The sequence below is a fragment of the Odocoileus virginianus genome, unplaced genomic scaffold, assembly GCF_023699985.2.
Source record: "Odocoileus virginianus isolate 20LAN1187 ecotype Illinois unplaced genomic scaffold, Ovbor_1.2 Unplaced_Contig_33, whole genome shotgun sequence".
Taxonomy (NCBI): Eukaryota; Metazoa; Chordata; class Mammalia; order Artiodactyla; family Cervidae; genus Odocoileus; species Odocoileus virginianus.
In genome coordinates this window covers 607,047-631,221 of record NW_027224350.1, presented here as the reverse complement: position 1 = coordinate 631,221, position 24,175 = coordinate 607,047, and the positions used below count along the sequence as shown (strand labels likewise).

The 24,175-nt window shown below is 39.2% G+C and overlaps 1 long non-coding RNA gene across 1 annotated transcript in view; it reads right to left on the bottom strand.

The window, feature by feature from the left end:
• Window positions 1-499: 499 nt before the first annotated feature.
• The window catches only part of LOC139034172 (uncharacterized), a 45,561-nt gene continuing 21,885 nt past the window's right edge, over window positions 500-24,175 (bottom strand). Inside the window, exons 3-4 of the long non-coding RNA XR_011486600.1 lie at window positions 19,176-19,310; window positions 500-1,237 (exon numbers count right to left, since the gene is read on the bottom strand). This is a non-coding gene — a long non-coding RNA (uncharacterized lncRNA). The remainder of the gene's footprint in view (window positions 1,238-19,175; window positions 19,311-24,175) is intronic.

The window sequence follows — 24,175 nt, the reverse complement described above, 5'->3', positions numbered from 1 at the left end:
AAGGAAGTCTTCCTGGAGGAGAAACACAGCCAGGACACCTGATCATTCTTTTTGCTTGGATATAGAAATGCCTATGCATTCAATTATATATGGATTCATGGGCTATGGCCAATGGTATGTCTTGATAGGATCTTGAAAGAACCATGGTTGTAAAATTGGTGACAATAAAGTTGGGGGAAGAGACTTGTGGATAGATTACTCTTAGTTGACAAAAATAATCTAAAGATATTTGTGTCCATGTGAATGGTCACTAAAGAGTGACTTCTGGAGAGAAGGATTTCAATAATCAATTGGAAAATGGTGAAATTGAGCAGGGCACTGTGGGGCCTTGCTGGGGGTAGAACTCCTGTGTCTCCTGTCTCTTGTCTCTAGGAATGCTTTAACCTCCTAGGCCTTCCCTGAGTTCCAAAGGGCAAATTTAATCATAGGGGTGAGAAAATGGAGAAAGAAAATAGTCAAGCAAGGAAAAATAATAATACTATAGCCATAAAACAAAATCAAAGATCTTTAGTTTCTCCTCAAGGTGTACAGATAATGTCCTAAGCCATATCCTTGAGTTGTTTTGCATAAAGTAAAACCTTCACCACATGGATGAAGTTAATTACATGCCGACCACAAGCAGGTAGACTCCAGATTGGTTGCAGTCAAAAAGTTGATGATGCTGACTCTTGAAATATCACCCTGTTACCTCACCACCAACCAATCAGAAGAATGTCCATGAGCTGATCACAAATCCTGCAGTCTTCTCCCTCATTTGATTTTTTAACAATTCCCTGAAAGCCATGGGGAAGTTCAGGTATTTTGAGCATGAGCTGACCATTTTCCTTTCTCAGCCTCACATTGCATACCTTGCAATAAATTCTGTACTTTTTCTTTACTACAATCCAATGTCAGTAAATTGTGTGTGTGTGTGTGTGTGTGTGTGTGTGTGTGTGTGTGTGTGTGTTGGCACATGAATGAATGGCCCAATTTTAATTCTGTAACAATAGTGACAAAGGTTGTTCCTCACTTTGTTATCCCCCAGAAGAAATTGTGTGTGAATGCTCAGTTGTGTCCAACTCTTTGTGACCCCATGGATTATAGCCTGCTGGGTTCTTATGTCCATGGGATTCTCCAGGCTGGAGTACTGGAGTGGGTTGCCATTTCCTCTTCCAGGGGGTCTTCCCAATCCAGGGATTGAACCCATGTCTCCTGAGGTACTTGCATTGGCAGACAGACACTTCAATCCCTGAGCCACCTGGGAAGTAAGAAGAAGGATAACAACTATTTAAGAACAAAATATCACTGGGAGAATTTAATATAGTGATAAATCTGAGGCACTCTTTTGCTCCACAGAAACAAAGACAGATTCTACACATGTCTTGGTCTACTCAGTGACCATTCTGTCCCTACCCCATCCCAGGACAGCACATGAGGAGGTTTCTCCTGAACATCCAGTTTCTTGGTTAAGAAAAGAGAACCCCAAGGCACAATCAAATCTCCCCAGCATTTTGTGTCACCTTATGGGATCCTCTACTCTGATCTTGCAACATAGGGATTGCAGGGGCTTAACTATTGGAAATCTGACTGTGATGGAGAGAGGATAAGGGATTGAAACCGCCAGCACACAAGTGTTGTCAGACTGACTCTACACCTTCCAGGTCCAAGTAGTAATCCCAATCCGTGGCTTTGCTCATCTGCAGAAGCAAATCAAGGGCATGCTCTGACCAGGGAACTTAGCAGGGTGCAGATCTGCCTGATTCAGATCAGATGAGAAGTTTTACCAGCCCTAGAGCTTCACTTGCACATGTCCAGGAAAGGAGATGAATCACAGCACAACTGCTGTTAGAGATGATTTTCTAGCCTCATCTAACTAGAAGAGCTAGTGACAACTCCTGGGAGTAATATGGCTCCATGGTGCTCAGGTCAAGAAGTGGGTGGGCAGGGTTGACTGTCCCCAGAGCAAAGCCAGTAATGAGTATGAAGCTTAAAATAGGCAGTGAGATGAATTCATAGCCAAGGCTGAAGGTAACTGCCAGTTTCTTCCAACTAGATAGCCTAATTGGGAAAATGAGACGAGCATAAGGCAGCCTCTCCTCCTTCTGCCCAGGCAAGGAAGCTGTGACATACCCTGTGGAGAGTGTCTTTTTGCCCCATATGACAAACAGGGCAGTAGCAAGCCTTGAAAGCTGTGCAGTCTTGTGGCACTCAAGCAAAGAGGAGAGTAGGTGGGGCCTATAGTTTACAGAAAAAAAAAAAATCACTGTTCCTGTTTGATCAGGAAACTTGGGGAGCAAGACTGCTTTAGCCAAGATAACATAGAGCCTGGATTCGGAGCTGCTTCTCCCCTTGGCCAGGCAGTGACTCTAATTCATAGCCCCACTCATTTTAGAATACAGCCTTCAGCCTCTCTGATGAGAGAATTTAAACAGAGAACAAGGGAAGCTGCCTAGCATATTCAACATCTTTCCACATGGTGCCATTTGAACAGAGCATACCCCATGGACTTCCCCACTCTGCAGAGTAAAACCATCAGCCTCACCTCACCAAGACATTCAGTGCACACTCTGGTCTGACTTGAGTCCCCAAAAAATGATCTGTACAGGGCCCTGGTTTTGTCCTACTGTCCTGCCAGAGCAGGAAAGCTAATTTGTAACTTGTTTCACTACTGAATATAGTATCAAGTCCCAGCCAGTAAGCCTTCCAAAGAATCCAGCTAGTGAAGATCTATCCTACAGCCTTATTTGGGTACAAAACAAAGCTGGCCAGTCATATCCAACAGTTCCCATTCAGTGACACATCCCCATCCCCATCCTCAGAGCTTTGCTTCATCCCCAAATATGCCATAATTGCAAGACCCACCTGCTCGTGATATTACCAACAGACACATATAGACACCCAGACTGACTGACTGGTGAAGCAATGTCTCTGTCAAAGCAAATCTGTAAGACCTGGAAGAGGACACTGATCACTCAAATGCACAGATACAATGCAAGAAATCAAGAATCATGAAGAATCAAATCAATATGACATACCAAGGGAAACTAGTAAAGCTCTAATAACCTACCATAAGGAAATGGAAAACATAAATGTTAGACAAATAATTCAGAATAACCTTCTTAAGGAAGTTTAGTGAATTATAAGAAAACACAGAAAACTAAATGAAATTAGGAAAAGAAATAATGAACAAAATGAGAAGTCCAACAAAGAAACAGCAACCACCAAAAGAAAACAATACATATCCTAGAATTAAAAATATAATAACTGAATAATTCAATAAAGAGTTTCAAAAGCAGACTCATGAAGAAGAATCAGCAATCTGGAGGGTAGGACACTGGAAATTATCCAGTCAGAAAAACAAAAACAAAAAAGAATAAAAATGAAAGACAAAGGCCTACAGAAATTATGGGTCATGATGAAAAGAAATGGTATTTGCATTTTGGGAATTATAGAAAGAGAAGAGAAAGGGACAGAAAAAGTATATTTAATGCAGCAGTGGCTGCAATTTTCCCCAAACTGGAGAGATAAATGAATATCCAGACTCAAAGGATCTCAAACAGGGCTACACTGAGACATATTATAATTAAACTATCAAGTGTAAAGGACAAAAGAAAAAAAAAATAATAGCAACAAGAGAAAAGGGAGAAGCCCCTTCCCTCACAGGCAGGGAGATTAGTTGGGACAGAAGGGGAGCTTTGGGGGCCTATAGGAGAGCACAACAGCCAGTCTTGTGCAGACAGGCAGGACAGAGTAAGAGCTACACAAATGGTCCACAACCCTGCAAATCCCAGCGTGAGACAGGGGTCCACCTGTGCACATGGGGGCTGGGTGCTGGAATGTGGAGACTGGAGAGCAGGACCATGAAGGGGAATGCAGTTGGCTGTGAGGAGACAGCCTGAGGGGACGGGAGTAAGGAGGTCTGCAATCAGGAATGCTCAGAGAGGAAGCCCAGGCTGCCATAGAAGCCAAGGGCCATTGCTGGGTGACACAAAGGGCAGGGCTGCCATTGCGACTCTCCACATGGACGACCCTCGGCCACCACAGGCACACGGAGGGCTTCAGCTAGACTCAGCATGCACACCCTCACCATCGTCACCACTGTCCAGCCCCCAGACCAACTGAGCAACCCACTTGCCCTTATCACCGCCTCTCCCCTTTCTTGCCTAACAGGCTTATGTGTTCCAGGAATGTCTGGAGCAGACTCTGGTGGGAGGACCACACAGCGAAGTGGGGCTGAAAACAGTTGAGCCCCCGAGGCCATGTGACTAAGGCAAAAGAGCTAAAATACCTCCTCATAGCTGCACAAACTTCAGAGCTAGCCCTCTGCTGATGGCTTCCTTAATTCAGTGTCTTCTAAACATCCAAACGAACAACAAGTGCTCCTAGAGCTGGCATAGCTCTGGGTTTAGCAGCAGTGAGCTTTGTGGTGGGGCCTGGGCCAGAAAAAGAGCTGCCTCCATAGTTCTACAGCATATCCAGGTGTACAACTACTGCAGTACTGGAACATGACTTCAGTGGATCTGTGCTGGTAGCCTGATGAAAAGAATGCCAGAAAGTCACGGGATAAACTGCCAGAATACTCACAGTTAAGGTGGAGCCAAGACAGGAGTGCCAACAGCTATATACTTTGCGAGGATGCAGAACTGGCAAAAAGGGACATAACAGAGCACATTCACAGATGAATAGTCCCTGAGGAGATATACTTTGTGGCTTCTCTCCCAGTAGGAGTGCTCCAATCCTGCCTTCCTTGCACTGCAGATCAGAAACATGGCTAAGAAACAGAACTGGGGACATCTACTCCATCACTGAGGGAGCCGATCCTACCCTTGACAAGGTAGTGACAACCACAGAGCAAAGTGGAGCCTCCACTCAAAATCCTAGGTAAGCTCTGCTCACCATGACACCAGGCAAACCTCATAATAAGGTGATAACACCACAAGCCTCCAGACCAAATCTACCCAGCAGGGAGCAGAAACCAAAAGCAAGAGGGACCACAGTCCTGCAGTCAGCAGATAGGAGACCACAGAAAGTCAGACAAAATGAGATGACAGAGAGATATGTTGCAGATGAACGAGCAAGATAAAAACCTACAAGTGCAACTAAATGAAGAGAAGATAGACAGTCTACCTGAAAAGGAATTCAAAGTAATAATAGTAAAGATGAACCAAGATCTCAGAAAAAGAACAGAGGCACAAATAGAAAAGATGCAAGAAATGCATAACAAAGAATTAGATGAACTTAGGAGCAAACTGTGATGAACACAACAATAACTGAAAGGTAAAATACACTAGAAGGGATCAATAGGAGAATAACTGAGGCAGAAAAACTGATAAATGACTTGGAGGCCAGGATGGTGGCAACTGCTGCTGTGGAATGGAATAAAGAAAAAAAAAATGAAAGGAAATGAGGACAATTTAAGAGACCACTGGGACAGCATTAAATTCATCAACATTCAAATTATAGGGGTCCCAGAAGAAGAAAAAAGAGAAAGGGCCTGAGAAAATATTTGAAGAGATTATAGTTGAAAACTTCTATAACATGGGAAAGGAAAAAGTCACCAAAGTCCAGGAAGTCCAAGAGTCTATTCCAGGATAAACCCAAGGAGGAACATGTCAGTGCACATATTAATCAAAGTAACAAACTTAAACATAAGGAAAAAAATTTAAAAGCAACAAGGGAAAAGCAATAAATAACATGCAAGTGAGTCCCCATAAGTTTATCAGCTGATCTTTCAGCAGAATCTCTGCAGGCCAGAAGGGAATGGCATAATATATTTAAAGTGATGAAAGGGGAAAATGTACAAGCAAGAATAATCTACCCAGAAAGAGTCTCATTCAGATCTAAAAGAGAAAACAAAATCGTACACAGAAGCAAAAGCTAAAAGAAATCAGCACCACAAAACCAACATTACAACCAATGCTATAGGAAATGTTCTAGGCAGGGGAAATGAGAAATACAAGCAAACAAACAAGAAACTACGCAGATAGAAACACAGAAAAGAAATTTTAACAGCTACACAAACATAACACTAATGATGGTCACCAAACCACAAGAGAAGAAAGTAAAAGAGAAATGTAAGAAAAAAGGCCTACAAAATTAAAACCAGACCATCAAGAAAATGGCAGTAGGAAGATACATGTCAATACTTATCTTAAATATAAGTAGACTAAGTGCTCCAAGTGAAAGATATAGGCTGGATGAATGGATAAAAAAATAAGATTGTATATATGCTGACAAAAAGAGCCCTACTTCTGACCTAAGGACACATGATGACTGAAAGTGAGGGGATGAAAAAAGATATTCCGTGCAAATAGAAATTGAAGTAACACTGGAGCAGCAGTATTCATATTTGACAGAATAGGCTTTACAATAAAGACTGTTATAAGAGACAAGGGATGCCGTTATATAAGGATCAAGGTATGAATCCAAGAAGTTATAACAATTATATGAACAGCTCAATATATAAGGTAAACACTTCCAGCCATAAAAGGGGAAACCTACCATAACACAATAATATCGGGGAGTTTGAACATTCACATACACCCATGAACAATCATCCAAGTAGAAAATTAATAAGGAAACACAAACCTTAAATGACATATTAGACCAGATAACTTAATTGATATTTATAGAACATTCCATCTGAAAGCAGCAGAATACACTTTCTTAAGTGCACATGGAACATTCTTCAGGACAGATCACACTCCGGGTCACAAATTGAAGAAAACTGGAATCATACTGACCATGTTTTTTGACCACAGTGCTATAAGATTAGAAATCATTTAAAAGAGAAAAACTGTACAAAACACAAACACAAGGAGGTTAGAGAAAATGTTATTAAATAACCAATGGATTACTGAAGAAATAAAAGAGGAAATTTAAAAATACCTTGAGACAAATGACAAGAAAAACACAATGATCCAAAACCTATGGGATGCAGCAAAAACAGTTCTAAGAGGGAAGTTTTTAACAGTAAATTCTTGCCTTAAGAAACAAAAAATCAAATAAACAACCTAAACTTATACCTAAAACAATTAAAAAAAGATCAAACAAAACCCAGTTAGTAGAAGGAAAGATATCATAAAGACCAGAGCAGATATAAATGAAATAGAGATGAAGAAAACAATACCAAAGACCAATGAAACTAACAGCTTATTCCCTGAAAAGATAAACAAACTGATAAACTTTAGCCAGACTCAATAAGAAAAAAAAAAAAAGAAGACTCAAATCATTAAAATTAAAAATGAAAAAACAGAAGTTATAACACATGCCACAGAAATCAAAAGGATAATAAGAGACTACTAAATGAAACTACACACCAGTAAAATAGATGACCTGGAAGAAATGGACAAATTCTTAGAAAAGTACAACCTTCCAAGACTGAACCAGGAGGAAACAGAAAATATGAACAGACTAATCATAAGTACTGGAATTGAAACTGATTCAAAAACTCCCAACAGACAAAAGTCCAGGAACAGATGACTTCACTGATGAATTCTACCAAATATTTATTGAGAGGTTAAAACCTACACTTTCCCATGTCCTGGCTATTATAAACAGTGCTGTGATGAACATTGGGGTGCACGTGTCTCTTTCAGATCTGGTTTCCTCAGTGTGTATGCCCAGAAGTGGGATTGCTGGGTCATATACATGAAATCCATGGCTGATTCATGTCAATGTATGACAAAAACCACTACAATATTGTAAAGTAATTAGACTCCAACTAATAAAAAAAATAAATTAAAAAAATAAAAATTAAAAAAAAAAGAAAAACCTATACTTTTGAAACTCCCAAAAACATGCAGAGGAGAGGACACTCCCACACTCATTTTTCAAGGGCAACATCACCCTGAGACCCAAACAAAACAAAGATAACACAAAAAATATTACAGGCCAATATCACTGATGAACATAGACCCCAGTATTCTCAACAAAATACTAGCAAACTGAATCTACCAACACACTAAACAGTTCTGTGCCATAATAAAGTGGAATCTATCCCAGGGATGCAAGGATTTTTCAATATCTGCAAATCAATCAATGTGAGGTTATTTTCATCAAAAAATTAAGAATAAAACCATATGATTTTCTCAATAGATACAGAAAAAGTTTCTGAAAAAAATTCAGCACCAATTTATGACAAAAAATCTTCAGAAAGTAAGCATAAATCTACCTCAAAATAATAAAGACTATATATGACAAACTCACAGCAAACATAATTTTCAAAAGTGAAAAACTGAAAGGATTTCCTCTGAGATTAGGAAGAATAAAAATAAAGATATCCACTCTTGCCATTTTTATTTAATATAGTTTTGGAAGTCTTAGCTGCAGCAATTAGAGAAGAAAAAGAAATAAAACAAGTCTCAATTGGAAAAGAAAAAGTAAAACTGTCACTGTTTGCAGAGGACATGATACTGTACATTAAAAAAGATCCTAAAGAGGCTATCAAAAAATTATAAGAACTCATGAATGAATTGGTAAAGTTGCTGGATATAAAATCAATACACAGAAATATTTTGCATTCCTATACAATAACAATGGTAGATTAGAAAGAGAAATTAAGGAAACAATCCCTGAAAGGATCTTCAAGATAGCAGAGGAGTCGTGGTGATCACCTTCCACCACACAAATACAACAAAATATATCTACATGTGGAACAATACCTACTGAATGCTGGTAGAAGACCTCAGACTTCCAAAAGGGCAAGCTGATCACCAATATAAATAAGAAAAAAAAAAGAGACAAGGGAATTGGGACAGGACCTGTGCCTCTGGGAGGGAGCTGTGAGGGAGAGAAAGGTTCTGAACACTAGAAAACCTCACTCAGTGGTGGGAAAAGGAAGGACCATCAAAGTCTCAGAGGCGAGCACAGTAAGAGGTGTGCAGAGGGCAAAGCAGGGAGAATTCTGCATAGAGACCAGCAGCTCCCAGACTATGACACTTTTCTGCCTGCCCGCTGGCACGGGTGTGGGATAGGTGCTGAGGCTCAAGCTTTGGAGAAAACTAGGGTTGACTGCTATGAAGACGGTTTGAGGGGACACAGCTGAATCAGTCCAGGAAGAACCCTGGGCTTGTCAAAGAGACAAGAGACTCTTGTTGCAGGGTGGTGAGGGGAGGCACAGGCCAGGACTGGAGCTTCTAACACCATGTGCTCACAGCTGGCAAGGCACTGCCTATGTGAGCTCCAGCGGTGGCGCAAGTCTCAGCTGCTATCGCCAACCACAGAGGTGGGTGATATGACTACTACCACTGCCACCAAGCTGTGAGCAAGTGCAGGTCATTGTCCATGGCTTCCAGGAAATCTGTGCAGCCTGGCACTGCAATCAAGGGCCAACTCCTCTGGGAAAATGCACAGTTGCCTCAGGCTCTAGCAACTTCCTTTCCAGCCTCTGCTGCTGCAGGAACTCCTTACACATTCCAGTTGTGGGAGGAACTCCTCAGACATCCCTACCTCTCCCCAGGCTGAGAGAGCAAGCTCAGCCTATGCTTTCACCACCTCCTGTCTGAGCAGGGAACAGGTGCAGGAGGGCAGCATACAAAGGGAGGTGAGAGTACAAAACCAAAGCTATGTGACCAGGGGCTATGTGGCTGAAGAGGAACGGGCTTCTCACATGCAGCTGAAGGAGCAAAAGATTAAATCCCCACAGTTGGCTTGGTAAACACTGCATCTGTGAAATATCTGAACAGACAAGTGTCCCCACATTTGAGGCTGTGAACTTTGGGGGCAACTGTGGACTTTGGATACAAGTACAAGCTAGAGTAAGTCCAGGTCAGAATTTGAGCTGGCCCCACAGTGTCAACAGCAGGTCCAGAGATCTTCCTAGAAATACTGGAGGACTTCCTAGATAGGCAGATTGGCTGGAGCTCACTGTGGGGGCAAAGAGAGTGACAGATGAGGCCACAGGAAAATTTTCTTCCTACTACAAGTCTCTCCTTCTCTCTCAAAAATATACATATCCTTTTTGTTTTGTCCTATTGTTATTCATTTAATTTGTTCCTTCTCTCTCAAAAATATACATATCCTTTTTGTTTTGTCCTATTGTTATTCATTTAATTTGTATTCAGTTTTTTATTCTTTTACTTTAGATATGTTTTCATTTTTTTCCTATTTCTATTGTATTTTTTAATTTACTGCATTTTCCTTGTTTTTCTTTCTGTCCTTTGTTTTATCTTTTTAAATTATATCTTACATTTCTCTCTCTTTTTTTACTTCCTTGCTGTTTTGTATTTTCCCTTTTGTTTTCATCTGTTTTGTTCTTACATTTTTTTTCTATGATCATATTTGTCTGCTTGTTTTATGCTTTCTTTGCCTTTTACAGTTTACTTTCTGTGCTTGATTTTCTTTTTTTGCTAGTTTAGTTTGTAGTGTTTGCTTTTATTTAGGGATTATTGGTTTGCTCTCTTCTTTACTGTTTTCTCTCTCTTTTTTTCTTTCTCCTCATGAATGTGAGTGTGTGTTTCATTTTGTGTTTTTGTCTGTTTAGATTTAAAACAACTTTTACCATTTGTCTTAGGGTTTTGTCTGCCCATTTTTGTTTGGATCCAACCAATGGCCAGCAAGCTCTAGTACTAGAAAACAGGAACAAGTCCCCACCAACAGGAAGCCTAGCCAAAGCACTGATCCAATGCCATCCACTGGGAGCAGACTCCGTTTGTAAGAGGAACTATAACTCTGCAGTTCGTGAAAATCAGAACGCAAGCACAGTAAGTTAGATGAAATGAGAAGACAGAGAAACACACAGCAGATGAAGGAGCAAGGTAAAAACCCACACAAACAAACAAATGAATAAAAAGTAGGCAGTCTACATGAAAAAGTATTCAGAATAATGGGAGGAAAGATGATCCAAAATCTCATAAATACAATGGAGGCATAGATAAATAGAATGGAGGCAGGGATCAAGAAGATACAATAAATGTTTAACAAGGACATAGAAGATTTAAAGAACAGGCAATCAGTGATGAACAACACAATAATTGAAATTAAAAACACACTAGAGGGAAACAAAGTAGAATAAATGAATAAATATGCACCCAATATAAAACCACCTCAATATCTAATGCTACCAGCAATAAAAGGGAAAACTGTCAGTAACACAATAATAGTGGGGGACTTTAACACCTCACTCATATAATGGACAGATCATCAAGACAGAAAAATAATAAGGAATTGAAAGTCTTACATGGCACTTAGACCAGATGGACCTTATTGATATGTAGAGGGCATTTCCAATCAAAAGCAGCAGAATACACTCTATTTTCTTAAAGTGCACATTGATGAATCTCCAAGATAGATCACATCTTGGGTCATAAATCAAGCCTTGGTAAATTTAAGAAAATTGAAATGGTATTAAACATCCTTTCTGACCACAACATTATGAGATTAGATATTAATCACAGGGGAAAAACTGTAAAAAATACAAAAATATGGAGGCTAAATGATATGCTCCTAAATAACCAAGAGGTCACTGAATAACTCAAAGAAGAAATTAAAAACAAAACTAAAAATAAATGACAACAGAAACAGGACGACATAAAACATATGGGGTGCATCAAAGCAGTGCTAAGAGGAAAGTTTATAGCTGTAAAAGCCTACCTCCAGAAAACAGAAAAACATCAAACAATCAATTAGATGGTTAGGTGTAATATTACACCTAAAGCAACTAGAAAAAAGAAAACAGTTACAAAGAAAGTGATAAAGATGAGGACAGAAACAAATTTAAAAAATGAAATCAATAGAAAAATCAATAAAACTAAAAGGTGGATCTTTGAGAAAATAAACAAAATTGACAGATCATTAGCCATACTCAGCAAGGAAAAAACAGAGAAGCTAAAATCAACAAAATTAGAAATGAAAAAAGAGAAATTGAAACAACAATACAAAGGATCATAAGTGTGGCAAACAGTTGCTTACTGCAAGGAACTATATGCCAACTAAATGGACAACTTTGGGAGAAGTGGAAAAATTGGGGCTTCCAATAATGAACCAGAAAGAAATGCAGCATATGAACAGAAAATTACAAATATGGAAATTGAAACAAACTGCTGCAAAAATCTTCCAAAAATAAAGGCCAGTGATACATGGCTTCACAAGCAAATTCTATCAAACATTTAGATCTAACACCTATCCTTCTTAAACTTTTTCTGAAAAATTCCAGAGGAAGGCATCACTCCCAAACCGATTCTACCAGGCCACCATCACCCTGATACCAAAACCAGACAAAGATATCACACACAAAAAAGAAAATTACAGGCTAAAACCACTGATGAATGTAGATGAAATTCCCTCCAAAATGCTACCAAATAGAATCCACAACACATTAAAATGGTCATGCACTGTGATCAAGTGGGGCTTATCTCAGGGATGAAGGGTTTATAAATATATGCAAATAAATCATTGTGATATACCACATTAGCAAACTGAAAGATAAAAATCATATGAATAGCTCAACAGATGGAGAAAAAGCTTTCAACAAATCTCAAGGCCCATTTAAAATAAAAAGCTATCCAAAATGGGTATAGAAGGACCCTAACTCAGTATCATAAAAGACATACACAATAATACCCCACAGCATACACAATACACCCACAGCAAACATTATTCTCAATGGTGAAAAACTGAAAGAATTTTCTCTAAGGTCAGAAACAAGACAAATGTAAACATTATTGCCACTATTATTCAATGTATTTGTGGAAGTCCTCAGCACAGCAAAACAGAAGAAAAAGAAGAAATAAAACTCTCACTTTTTGTGGATGACATTATAGAATACATTGTTGTCTGTTTCAATCTCTCAGTCAAGTCTCACTATTGATGACTCCATGGACTGCAGGACAGCAGGCATCCCTGTTCTGAACTATCTCCTGGATCTTGCTCAAACTCATGTCCATTAAGCTGATGATGCCATTCAATCATCTCATTCTCTGTCAACCCTTTCTCCTCCTGCCCTCAATCTTTCCCAGCATTAAGGTCTTTTCCGAGTTGACTCTGCATCAGGTGTTCAAAGTACTGGAGCTTCAGCTTCAGCATCAGTCCTTCCAATGAATATCCAGGGTTGATTTCCTTTGGGATTGACTGGTTTGATCTCCTTTCTGTCCAAGGGACTCTCAAGAGTCTTCTCCAGCACCACAGTTCAAAAGCACCAACTCTTCAGTGCTCAGCCTTTTTTATGGTCCAACTTTCACATCCATACATGACTACTGAGAAAACCACAGCTTTGAATAAATGAACCTTTGCTGGCAAAGAGATGTCTGCTTTTTAATACACTGTCTAGATTTGTCATAGCTTTTCTTCCAAGGAGCATTTGGAAGAAAATTTGCTTTTATTTGTTTGACTGCAGTCACCGTTCACAGTAATTTTGGAGGCCAAGAAAGTAAAATCTGTTACTATTTCCACTTTTTCCCCATTTATTTACCATGAAGTGATGGGACCAGATGCCATGGTTTCATTTTGGGGATGATGAGTTTTGAACCACCTTTTTCACTCTCCTCTTTCATGTTCATCAAAAGGCTCTTCAGTTCAAAGCATCAACTCTTTGGCTCTTTACCTTCTTTATAGTCCAGTTCTCACATCCATACATGATCAGTGAAAAGACCATAGCCTTGACTATATGGACCTTTGTCAGTAAAGTGATGTCTTTGCTTTTTAAAACACTGTCTAGGTTTGTGAAAAGTTCCCTGTCAAGAAGTAATCATCTTCCCAGTGCACCAGGCCCGAGCACTTGTCACATGTACCCAACCTGGGCTGGTGATCTGTTTCACCCTAGATAATATATGTTTCAATGCTGTTCTCTTGAAACATCCCACCCTCGCCTTCTCCCAGAGTCCACAAGTCTGTTCTATACATCTGAGTCTCTTTTTCTGTTTTGCATATAGGGTTATCATTACCATCTTTCTAAAGTCCATATATATGTGTTAGTATACTGTAATGGTCTTTATCTTTCTGGCTTACTTTGCTCTGTATAATGGGCTCCAGTTTCATCCATCTCATTAGAACTGATTCAAATGAATTCTTTTTAATGGCTGAGTAATATTCCATGGTGTATATGTACCACAGCTTCCTCATCCATTCGTCTGCTGATGGGCGGAGAGGGAGGTGGGAGGGGGGACTGGGATGGGGAATACATGTAAATCCATGGCTAATTCATTTCAATGTATGACAAAAACTACTGTAATGATAAGTGATGGGATCAGATGCCATGATCTTCATTTTTTTAATCCTGAGTTTTAAACTGTCTTTTTCACTCTCCTCATTCAACCTTATCAAGAGGTTCTTTACTTCCTCTTCACTATATAGTGAATATCATCTGCATATTTGAGATTACTGATATTTCTCCTGGCAATCTTGATTCCAGCTTGTAACTCATCCAGCCTGGCATTTCCCATGATGTGCTCTGCGTATAAATTAAATGAACAGGGTGACAATAAACTCCTTTCCCAATCCTGAACCAGTCAGTTTTTCCACACAGGATTCTAACTTTTGCTTCTTGACTCACATATAGTTTTCTCAGGAGACAGGTAAGATGGTCTGGTATTCCCATCTCTTTAAGAGTTTTCCATAGTTTGTTATGATTCACACAGTCAAAGGCTTTAGCATAGTCAATGAAACAGAGGTAGATGTTTTTCTGAAATTCCCTTGCTTTTTCTATGATCCAGTGAATGTTGGCAATTTGATCTCTGGACTTTTCTAAACCTGGATTGAACATCTGGAAGTTCTCAGTTCACATATTCTGAAGTCTAGCGTGGAGGATTTTAAGCCTACCTAGCATGTGAAATGAAGGCAATCCTCCAGGGGTTTGAACATTCTTCAGTACTGCCCTTCTTGGGAATTGGGATGAGGATTGACCTTTGCCAGTCCTGTGGCCACTGCAGGGCTTTCCAAATTTGCTGACATATTGAGTGCAGCACTTTAATAGCATCATCTTTTAGAATTTTAAATAGCTCTGCTGGAATTCCATCACCTCCACTAGCTTTATTGGCAGCAGTGCTTCCTAAGGCCCACTTGACTTCACACTCCAGGATGTCTGGCTCTGGAGTGAATGAATGACTACACCATCATGGTTATCCAGGTCATTAAGATCTTTTTTTTGTGTGTACAGTTCTATGTGTTCTTTCCATCTCTTCTTGATCTCTTCTGCTTCTATTAGGTCTTTACCATTTCTGACATTTATTTTCCCCCTCTTTGGATGAAATGTTCCTTTGATATTTCCAATTTTCTTAAAGATCTTGAGTGTTATTTTTCCTGTTGTTTCCTCTATTTCTTTGCATTGTTCATTGAAGAAGGCCTTCTTGTCTCTCCTTGCTATTCTCTGGAACTCTGCATTTAGTTGGGTATACCTTTCCCTTTCTCCCTTGCTTTTTGCTTCTCTTTCCTCAGCTATCTTGTGAAGCCTCTCAGACAACCACTTTGCCTTCTTGCTTTTCTCGTTCTTTGGGATGATTTTGTTCACTGTCTCCTGTTCAATATTAGAGACCTCTCTCCATAGTTCTTTAGGCACTATGTTTACAAAATCTAATCCTTTGAATCTATTAGTTGTCTTCACTGTATATTCATAGGAGATTTGATTTAAGTCGTACCTGACTGGCCTAGTGGTTTTCCCCACTTTCTTTAGTTTAAGCCTGAATTTTGCTATGAGAGGAGCTGATGATCTGAGCCACAGTCAGCTCCAGTCTTGTTTTTGCTGACTGTATACAGCTTCTCCATCTTCAGCTACAAAGAATATAATCAATCTGATTTCAGTATTGACCATTTGGTGATGTCCATGTGTAAAGTTGTCTCTTGTGTTGTTGAAAAGGTGTTTGCTATGACCAGCGTGTTTTCTTGGCAGAATTCTGTTAGCCTTTGCATACTTCATTTTGTACTCCAAGGTCAAATTTGCTGGTTGCTCCAGGTATCTCTTGACTTCCTACTTTTGCATTCCAATCTGTCTATAACTCTTCAAATTAATGCTTACAATTTTTCTCCCATCTGACTTGAAATCCTAGTGAACTGGAATTTCCCTTTTCCTGAATCTCTGTAAGTTGAAGTTGCAGGCCTAGCTAAAAACCTCAAGTAAATCTCCACATATGATCTTGTATGGGCAAACTTCATGTCTACTGCTATGTGTATCACATAGAAAGTTCAACAGAAAATAAAAGCCATCACTGTAGGCATTCAAACTACAAATGATGAAATTCACTGGATGATCACTGCTGTCTGTACTCATCACCTAAATATGCTTTGAGGGCAACATCAAGAATTATTCTCAACAGGCTTCCTTATGGAATCAGAAAATTGGGTTTTATATTAATATTTCTTTTCTGTTATTTTCATAGAAACCCACTTCATTAAATATTTCATGGCCAGCACCTGAAAGCATATATATTATAAATATCAACAGATAATTTAGCAGGTCTTTAATGAATAAAGGTGACTGAGAAGAAACAAACTATATTATTTTAAGGAAAGAAGAATGTCTCTTCATTCTTTTGAACAGAGAATGGATGGACATCAGAATTGACCCTGGTTCAATCCCGAGGGCTCTTTTGTCCTATTCCAATAGTCCCGAGTAACTCTGTTTTTATCATTTTAACAACTGTGTAACTATAGGTTCTCTGCAACAGTAGTCACAATCAATCACTCTAGGCAGCACCCGAACTCCCTGCTGTGCATGTTGATTCACAGGCAGTAGGAGCCCAGTGAGGCTAGGTGACAGTTTTAATATCCATCTGGGGGAACCACTGTTTTGTCTCCTAGGGGAAGCAGACCTTCCTCTGTATCTAAGAAGTCAAGGTCAACAGAGCATAAAGATAAGGGAACGAAAGCAAAAATAACACATTTCCCTTTCTACTTCTTGGCTTTTACATGCATGAATCCTGGACAGAAGAAAACAGCACCGTACTGGATGCTGATTCAGAACATGTACAACCTACTGGAAAATCTTGTTAAAGCCCTGCAACAAATGTACTCTCATCTGGCTCTGTAAATGAGCCTTCTAAAGTCCCTTCTACCATTCTATCAAACAAGCTGCTTCAGATGGTGGGAAATGTGATATTACCAGTGAATGTCAAGTGCATGGGTCCATTATGACACTTCTTTTGCTATGAAGTGAGTTCACTTATTAGAAACAATGTTGTGCAATATGCCACAACAGTGGGCGAGACATTCTTTAAGTTCATGAATGACGTTTTTGGCAATAGCTTTACAAACAGGTAAGGCAAATGTGCAACAAGTTTAATGTCTATTCCAGTAAGGAAAAAAAAAATGCTGCAGTTTCCATGAAAGAGGGATCCATTGTAATAACCATGGTACAAGAATACTGGTTTATTTTCATAATCAGTGCACACCTTTGTCTACCAGTGCTCTGGTTACTACTGGAAAGAGTCATTATCATCTTTAAATCTAATCAGATTAGAGAGTAGATGCCAGAAAACCCAGAAACAATCAGAAAAATCATCCCTAAAATTCTCAAGGTTCCTCAGGGACCACTCTTGGAACCAAAATCTATATTTGCCAGAATTCTCCAGTAAACTCAAACCAACAGGAGGTGATGATAATAATAGACAGATAGACAGATCTAAGAGGATATTTATCATAAGAATTATCTCAGGTGTTTATAAAGGCTGAGTAACCCCCCAATTTTACACCTACATTTTGGAGAACCAGGAATGCCTATGGAATAATTTAGCAAAGTATATAGGCCTAAGAAGGAGGAGAGTTGATAGTGTAATTCCTACTTCCAAATCAAAGACCTCAAAAGCAGTGAGCAGCTGGTATAATTTCCAGAGTCTAAAGGCACAGACCAGAAACACATGTCCAAGTGCAGGAAAAATTGGATGCCTTAGCTCTAACAGAGGAGAGAAAATACATCTCTCAATTTTTTTTTTTTTTGTTCCATTGGTCACCTCCATCTGGATTGGGTGAAGCCTGCCCTCACTGAAGAGAGTGAATGTCTTTACAAAGAATGCTGAAACAAAGACTACTATCCACAGAAACACTCAGGAATGCTTTTACCACATACCTTACTTCCTTAGCCCTATCAAGTTAACTATCACAAGTCCACCCATTCCCAACTTGACATCTATACTCAATGTCTTCAATTATACTTGATTCATCATATAAAGACAGCAATGACATCATGATTCTGCATAATAAGATAAAACATCCTATGTATAACCAAAAACAGTCACCTCTTCCCCAGAAGAGGAAGTAAGTCCTTAAACAACACTTACTATTGTCCATGATATAGCATAAAAACAGTTATATCACACAATTAACAATACTTAAGTACTATGATAAAATGTTAGAACATCTCATGTTGAATGATAAGGGAATACGTGAAGATAGAAAACAAATGTATATATTTAATATATGTAAGTGTGCATGCGTGTTAAATCTCTTCAGTTGTGCCCAACTTTTTGTGACCCAATGGACTGTAATGTGCCAGGCTTCTCTGTGCATAGGGTTATCCAGGCAAGAGTAGTGGACTGGGTCTTCTTCTCCAGGAGAGCTTCACCACCCGGGGATCTAAGACACATCCCTTCCATCTCCTGCATTGGCAGGTGGGTTCTTTACTACTATTGCCAACATATATACACACAGAGGCATCTTAAAGAAATATCCATGATAATTATAATCCTCCTTTCAGTAACAAGAACTAGATCAAAGCCAGTATTTACACTACCTCTTCTACTGTAAACCCTGTATTCCCTTTGTCTCATTAAGCACCTGAATTACTCTTTAACTGAGGGTGACCCAAACTTTCATTCCAAAACTTTTAGTTTTGGGTCACTACTAGACCTGTTTATATCGAGTTTTTTATCTGTTATTGTTGACCTTAACCACAAGATGTGTAACACTAAGAGAAACCTTAAGGGATATCCTGAGCTCCAGACATATTACTCCCAACTTCCATTGCTGAGTCCACTTTTCATTTGATAGTGACACAGATTCTTTGCTTCACCAGACTTTAGTATTCTCTTCACACAGTTCCCACCACTTTTTTCTTTTAATGTAACCATTTAAGAAACACTATGAAGGAGAGATGTGGATTCAAAAAACAAAGATAATAGAAATAAAATCTACTGGAAGAAAAAACAGCAGGGAGAATACAGGAAAGCTATTATACATCATTAGTGAAACATCAAGTCTATAAAAGAGTGTAATACCAATATATAAATGCAAAACATAATGGTACATTACGTGAAAAAGAAAAAGATCAGTACCTGATACAGACAGGCAGTCAAGGGAACCAGGGTGGAGCTCATTGGGCTTGGTCTCTGAGGCAGCTGGTGTTGTTCTAACACTTCCCGATGCTGGGTAACCTGACAGCTATGGGGCAGGCAGTAGGGAGCAGAGACCTGTGAAAAATAGCAAAAAATGATCCAGAGGAAACAATTTTTACCAGAGAAATACAAGTTTAGGTGATTAGTGTAAAAATAGGGCCTTTGCAGGGTCAACTGGATGAAAAATCTTGGGGAGTGGGAAGGTGCTTTTCTCTTGGTTTCTCCAAGGATTGTTCCTGAGCTTGCATCAGACCCAGGCAGGAACCCACTTACTCTTCATTATCTTCTCTAGGTCAAGGTCAAGGAGAAGTTCCCATAGCCCAAAGTCTCTGCACTTTGGCATGGTTTTGGATAACTTAGGTAAGATTTCACTTTTTCTTTGAAACGATTTCTTGGGTCATTTATTTGTAGTTTTCTCAATCACTGATGACCCCAACAGAAACATTAGGGTAAGTGCTGCTCACAGTAATTAAATATGTTTGCCCATGAAGGCTGCAGACAACATTGGTGAGGGCTTTGGTCCCAATAGCCCTTTCTGCTTGTTTGTGTGTTGGTGTCCAAGGTGACTCCTTTCTGCACGGGAGGTCAGTGTGCTGAGCGAAGAACACTGAAGTGCTTCAGTTCAGTTCAGTCACTCAGTCATGTCCTGACTCTTTGTGACCCCAAGAATCGCAGCACGCCAGGCCTCCCTGTCCATCACCAACTCCTAGAGTTTACTCAAACTCATGTCCATCGAGTCGGTGATGCTATCCAGCCATCTCATCCTCTGTCTTTCTCTTCTCCTCCTGCCCCCAACCCCTCCCAGCATCAGGGTCTTTTCCAATGAATCAACTCTTCGCATGAGGTGGCCAAAGTATTGGAGTTTCAGCTTCAGCATCAGTCCTTCCCATGAACACCCAGGACTGATCTCCTTTAGGATGGACTGGTTGGATCTCCTTGCAGTCCAAGGGACTCTCAAGAGTCTTCTCCAGACACCACAGTTCAAAAGCATCAATTCTCCAGCACTCAGCTTTCTTCACAGTCCAACTCTCACATCCATACATGACCACTGGAAAAACCATAGCCTTGACTAGATGGACCTTGTTGGCAAAGTAATGTCTCTGATTTTTAATATGCTGTCTAGGTTGGTCATAACTTTCCTTCCAAGGAGTAAGCGTTTTTAAATTTTGTGGCTGCAATCACCATCTGCAGTGATTTTGGAGCCAAGAAAACTAAAGTCAGCCACTGTTTCCACTGTTTCCCCATCTATTTGCCATGAGGTGATGGGACCAGATGCCATGATCTTAGTTTTCTGAATGTTGAGCTTTAAGCCAACTTTTTCACCCTCCTCTTTCACTTTCATCAAGAGGCTTTTTAGTTCTTCTTCACTTTCTGCCATAAGGGTGGTGTCATCTGCATATCTGAGGTTATTGACATTTCTCCCAGCAAGCTTGATTCCAGCTTGTGAATCTTCCAGCCCAGCATTTCTCATGATGTACTCTGCATAGAAGTTAAATAAGCAGGGTGAAAATATACAGCCTTGATATACTTCCTTTTCCTATTTCGAACCAGTCTGTTGTTCCATGTCCAGTTCTAACTGTTGCTTCCTGACCTGCATACAAGCTTCTCAAGAGGCAGGTCAGATGGTCTTGTATTCCCATCTATTTCAGAATTTTCCAGTTTATTGTGATCCACACAGTCAAAGGCTTTGGCATAGTCAATGAAGCAGAAACAGACATTTTTTTCTGGAACTATTCCTTCTTCGATGATCCAGCGGATGTTGGCAATTTGATCTCTGGTTCTTCTGCCTTTTCTAAATCCAGCTTGAACATCTTAAAGTTCACAGTTCATACATTGCTGAAGCCTGGCTTGAAGAATTTTGACCGTTACTTTACTAGCGTGTGAGATGAATGCAATTGTGTGGTAGCTTGAGCATTCTTTGGCATTACCTTTCTTTGGGACTGGAATGAAAACTGACCTTTTCCAGTTCTGTCCCACTGCTGAGTTTTCGAAATTTGCTGACATATTGAGTGCAGCACTTTCACAGCATCATCTTTTAGAATTTGAAATAGCTCAACTGGAATTCCATCGCCTCCACTAGCTTTGTTCATAGTGATGCTTCCTAAGGCCCACCTGACTTCACATTCCAGGATGTCTGGCTCTAGGTGAGTGGGAGTGATCACACCTTTGTGATTATCTGGGTCGTGAAGATCTTTTTTGTACAGTTCTTCTGTGTATTCTTGCCACCTCTTAATATCTTCTGCTTTTGTTAGGTCCATACCATTTCTGTCCTTTATTGTGCCCATATTTTCATGGAATGTTCCCTTCTTATCTTTAATTTTCTTGAGGAGATCTCTAGTCTTTCCCATTCTGTTGATTTCCTCTATTTCTTTGCATTGATCTCTGAGGAAGGTTTTCTTATCTCTCCTTGCTATTCTTTGGAACTCTGCATTCAAACAGGAATATCTTTCCTTTTATCCTTTGCTTTTTGCTTCTCTTCTTTCACATCTATTTGTAAGGCCTCCTTAGACAGCCATTTTGCTTTTTTTTCCATTTCTTTTCCATGGGGATGGTCTTGATCCCTGTCTCCTGTACAATGTCACAAACCTCCATCAACTCCAAAAACTGAACACTTTATAACAAAGAAGTTGGGTGTTCCTTTAGGCCCATTTGTTCACTCCTTGAAAAATCCTTAGCAAGAACACAGTTAAGTCAGCCAACCAAGAGCCCATTACCTTCCATGTCTGACCACCCTCCACATACATCAGCTGGATTACAACTTTCAGCAAAAATTCTATTAATTAGCCAGAAGCTCCTATGTCCATTAATATTTCTTCTTAGTTATTTTCCACTCACTGTCTCTCACATGGTTCCCTGGCTATCAGTTTCCACTTTCCACTGTCGTATTTGGAATTGAACCCGCTCTATACTGAGCTCTCTTTTTCCCTCTTTCAACAGTCCTAAATACACCTGTTCTGAACACTTTAATATCTATCTATGATTTTTCTTTGACAGCTACAGGACTGCAGCTTGAATGTAATCAATCTGGACTCTCAATCTTTGGAGTCCAGACTACTCACACAGGATGCTAAGTGCACACTTTTGAAGACTTGATCTTCACTCCTGACTGATGATCAGGGATCTTTTAGTGAGTTCAACTTATAAGTGCTCCCTGTTGCTAGTAGGGACAGATGTTGGTTCTTAAGAATAAAGTGTACTTTAGAAAGTAGTTTAGAGTTCCAGATAAAGAGAAGCTTGTGTATAGTGCTGGGTTTATCTGTTTCTAGAACACAGGCAGGTACAAGTTGGGTCGGAGATCAAAGTGATCTTTTCAAAAGTATCAAGGTACCATTAGTTAAGAATATGGGAGCATCTCCTTGGACTGAAAATCCTCTTCTTGAACTCCTCCCAAAATTGTGTTCTGCCACCTCTGTGTTTCCTTTCTTGTTGGCATTATTTTACTAAGGATAACTTGAAATTTTAGTGGCCTTTTTAGGACATTTAAGGTTTTTCCCCTACTGGCTTCTATAAAACCTGCTCCTTCTCATCGGGGCTGTGACTGCTTCCTTTTTTATTGCTTTGGATCTTACCTCCAGTTCCCTTCATCCTTTGACATGTTCCACTTCAAACCACTACCTCCTCCGTCTTCCTGTCCACATTGACAGATTTATCCCACCTCAGCCCTTCCACTTCCTGCAGTCACTTGAACTTTACTCCCCACCTCGCCCTCTATGAAAGGCTCTCAAGGGACTAGGGTATCCCTTTAAGAAGCAACCTGAGACTGAATAGAGAATGAAAGGCTATTTGAAAACAGAACTAAATGTTTTACCCATTCAGATGGGGTCTGGAGACATCCAGTGAGCTCTCAGATGTCTCCACAGTCAGTGATGTTAAATTGAGTTCATAGCTGCCATCAGACTATATGTTAAGCAGAGCAAAAGAACATCTTCAAAGTAGTCTCCATAACAATTCAGATGAAAATAATAAGTAGAGATAAACCAGTTTGATTTTATCACTATGTTTTACTGACCCACAGCTAGAATTTATAATGAAACAGTAAGATTTCTGTTGGCTTGTCTATATGTCTATATATGCTTATGTGTGTATGCACACATGAATGTCAACATATAATGGCATTTTTCTACATATGGGCATTATTACTAAATTAATTTATAAAATCCAATAAAGGAATTATATTTAAATACATTTAGAAATAAGTGAGCTATTATATAAATTAGGCATTCCTAAAACTATAAGAACTACAGGAACACATTCAGTTTTTAAAAGTTCCCATGACCTGGGATAACCTTTGGCAGGTAAAACTAGATTTCAAAATTGTTGGTAAAGTAAAACAGACATAACTTTTAAGTTGTCAGTGTTAAGTATAATGCAAACAGTCTATTTTTTCTACTTCTTTTACTAGTTAAGCATAAATTATGTTCACTATATGTTTAGGATTATACAATAGAACTATAAATTGATCCTAAGACAAAATGTACATTAAAAATGAATTGCTTGATGCATATCAAAAACAGTAGGTAGAAAAAAGATAAAAAAGGAAAGACAATATGAGTAAAAGTTTACATTAATTGTTTTTATATTTGTTACTTGCATAATATGTCACCACCTCAAAATTTAGGATAATGTAAGATTATTGTTTAGTTCATGAAATTTTCATTATAAAATCAAACATGATTGTTAACCAGAAGAGAATTGAATAGATGCAACCATATAACATGCATAAATGAACATTATACTACATGTATTTTATGTTTCATATATATAACATGCACTATAACCATGTTTTTCATACTTATGTTTTATAATAATTATGCTCATAAATGTCCACATGAAAATAGCTTCACAAACATATTTGGCAACTTGAACTTTAAAGCTATATGACCCTGGGAAAAAAAAGGATATTCACTGAATATCTCTATAATTTCCAAATAAAATGATAT